We start from the raw sequence: 3,639 nt of genomic DNA, 5'->3' as shown, positions 1-3,639 counted from the left end.
ACATTAAATTAAAAAAGCTTTTGCACAGACAAAACCACTGTAACCAAGATCAAAAGAAAGGTAGCAAACTGGGAAACAATTTTTATGACTGATATTTCTAACAAAGGACTCATTTCTAAAATATACAGAGAATTAAGTCAATTTTTTGAAAGGACAAGTCATTCCCTAATTGACAAATGTTGAGAGAATATGCAAAGGCAATTTACAGGTGAGGAAATCAAAATGATCCATAGTCATATGAAAAATTGCTCTAAATCACTAATTATTAGAGAAATGCAAACTAAAACAAATTTTTTTTTAAAAGTCAATAAATAATGACACCATCATACCATCCTGAAGTGGTTGGCAACCCACAAGTACAGACAGTCATTATACAAATTTGCAGTCTTTTTCATTAAGTTATGCTGAGTTTTTCTTATTTTTCTTTTGTCTTGTTATGTAGCATGACTCTCTGGGAAGGGAAAGGAAAGAATGCTTGGGGAAATTTTAATGATGGAAAAAAAGACCTAGCAGCTAGATGGTACAGTAAATTGAGTGTTGTTCCTGGAATAAGGAAGACATCAGTTGAAATCCAATCTCAGACACTTAATAGTTGTATGATCTTGGGCAAGTCACTTAACCCTGTTTGCCTCAGCTCCCTTATCTATAAAATAATCTGGAAAAGGAAATACCAAACCACTCCAGTATCTTTGCTAAGAAAAACCCAAATGGAGTCTCAAAGAGTGCAATATGATTGAAAAACAACTGAACAACAATAACAAAATATATCAATAAAAACATTTAAAAAATATTTAGTTGTGGATATTATTTGTGTATATTATAAGTATATCGAGTATATATAGAATATTTTTTGAGTATATTAAAGTATATTAGAACAAGATGGGTAAATATAGTGATGAAGAGAAAAGATGTAGAGAATTATGAATATAGAAATTGGGTGGAGATTTAAATTGACTACAACCTACTCTTGAGATGTAAATTGACTACTATGGAAAAGATATAGAGAATTATGGTTTTGACAGAAACAAAATTTGTAAACTGAAAGACTACTAATCTTGTCAAATTGGGTGGAGATCCCCATTCTTGATGTAAATTGATTACCTTTGATTCATTATTTAATGTAAAGTTTGTATCCTGATCCCCTTTGGCTTCACCCTCCAGATCCAATTAGGGGAAGGGAATACACCTTTTGCCCTCTGGTTAAGGCCAAGCCTATAAAAATCTGCATGGGACCTCCTCTCAGGGCGGCCAGTCTTCTCTGACTTGTTGGTCCAGTCAAGCCCAGCTTGACTGCTTTTTTATCTGTCTTTTTTTACCTACCATTTTCGTATGTGTTGTAGCTTCTTTAAAAATTTTTGTTTTCTTTCCACCCTTGCTTTCCCAAGTCTGTATAATGATTCCCCATAGGCAGAACCAAACTCAAGTGGCCAGTGGTTACAATAGGATTTAGAATTTTTTTAATCATCTTGTCTAACCCCTTCACTTTAGAGAGGAGGAAAAGGAGACTAAAAAAAATTTATTGACTTGCCTAGGATCACTCACTTTGCAAGTTAACTGATTAAATCCCAATTTTCCAAACTTGAAACTCATCACTCTCTCAACTATCCCTCACAATTATATATTTATTAGAGATGGGATATGAATGAAGGTCATTTCACTTTGGCAGGTAATACTTTCTCACTATGCCACAATGAGTCAAAAACCTGGGTTCAAAACTCCACTATTTACTATTTGACTTGGGAATGTGACTCCTGTTTTTAGGATCTTAATTTGCTCATCTGTAAAATGTTCCCTCAAAATCTAAATCCTGTGACCCTTTGCTTCTTCCTAGAGATGAACTAGATCCTTTGTCATGCTTTGGAGAGGTTGGATTTCCCCTTGCTCCTCTTTGCTAGCATTTGTATTCTATTTTGTCTTTTAGCTATAATAGTTTCAGTTATCTTGAGTGCTTTCCCCCCACAGGAGTTTTGCTACTGCTTTTTAAATATCTATAGCTATGATGGTGTGCTTCCCCATAATGTCATGAGATGTTTTGTGAACTTTTTTAGTATCTCTCCCAGATGAAGATACATTTAATAGAAGAAAACATCATATTTCATTAGTATAATCATTTTTATACAAATTTGATCTTCTGAAAAGATAGTGCCTTGTAAAACAAATTATGTCTACATTTAAAAATCTGATTTCTTTTTGATATCTTAAAATGGAAAAGACAAATCCTAAGGTTTTCAGCTCTGGAATCTATAAAACATACATCCCCTCTGAAAACTATTTTTTTTGGTCCCAATATCAGGAAAATGATAGGAAAGTGACCTTTGGGGGAGTTGGAAGTTGTGAACTAGAGTTACTCAGTGACTGGTAAATCATAATCCCAGAAGCTAGTGCTTGAAGGAAGTATCTCACTGAACAGCATGAATCAAATCTGATGTCTCAATCACATTTTTCCTTTTACTAAAAACTACAAAAGAGGTTTATAAAAAGACATTTTAGATGTAGGATATAGCCAGATTCATTTTTTCTTGGAATAGCAGCAAATGAGAATATGAAATACTCTCTACAGGTGAACAGTGAAGAACATTCAAATACAAACTCAGCCATTCAATCATAGGAACTAAGGAGTAAAACTCTAAGGTACAAGAATATCTTTATAGGCACTGGTAGCAAGGAAACAGTCAGCTTACTTGTGATTTTCCCCATGACAATGAAACCAAACTTTTCTTTACTAAGGCAGATTAATACTAGAGAAAGAGGTCAAGTTTTAGAGTGAGTCAGAAAAACTTGGTTCTTATCCTGCCTCTTAACATTTGTGGCCCATGTATGTTCATTTCATGCTTACATCAATGTTTCCTCCTCTGAAATAAGAAGGTCAGACTAGCTGACCTTTAAAATCCTTCCATGGCCTAAATCTATGATTTAATGATCAGGATTTAATTTATCCTGGAGAGTTAGAGGAAGACTATGGACCACAAAATATCTGCAAGGCAGAACCAGCTAAAGAATCACCTTTGGACCTGCTGTGATTCACAGGAAGGGATTAAAGGTAGCCCAGTGGACAGTGTGCTAAGCCTGGAGTCAGGAAGGCCTGAGCTATAATCTGAACTCAGACATTTGCTAACTGTGTGACCCTAAGTCATGCAATAGCTGTTTGCCTCAGTTTCCCCAACTGTAAGATAGGGAAAGTAGCAGCATTTACTTCCTAGGAATTGTTGTTAGGATAAAATGATATAGTATGTAAAGTTCTTAACACAGACAACAGCACATAGGTACCATAAAGATGCTTACTTCCTATCTTCCCTCCTTCCCTTGAATCATCTAAATATGACTCACCCAGAGCAGTGAAATCTAAGTAGTGTGTGCATTTTGTGTTTGTGTGTATGTGTAAGTCAATTAAGATTTATTAAATTCCTATTGTGTCCTAGACTGGGGAAACAAATAATTGCAAATAAAGGTTAAAATGGTTCCTGCTGTCAAGAAGTCATGGGAGAGATAGTCATTTTAATGGGCAAGACAATGTTTACATATTAGAGATGTGTAGATTATTTAGTTAACTCCAGAAGGAAAACACTAGCAAGCATTCAAGGGAACTGAGAAAGTGTTCTAGAAAACAGTAGAATTTTAGCTGAGACTTGAATGAAGACA

Source organism: Macrotis lagotis, chromosome 1, assembly GCF_037893015.1.
Source record: "Macrotis lagotis isolate mMagLag1 chromosome 1, bilby.v1.9.chrom.fasta, whole genome shotgun sequence".
In the NCBI taxonomy this organism is placed as follows: Eukaryota; Metazoa; Chordata; class Mammalia; order Peramelemorphia; family Peramelidae; genus Macrotis; species Macrotis lagotis.
Note: the sequence above shows the minus strand (reverse complement) of the source record.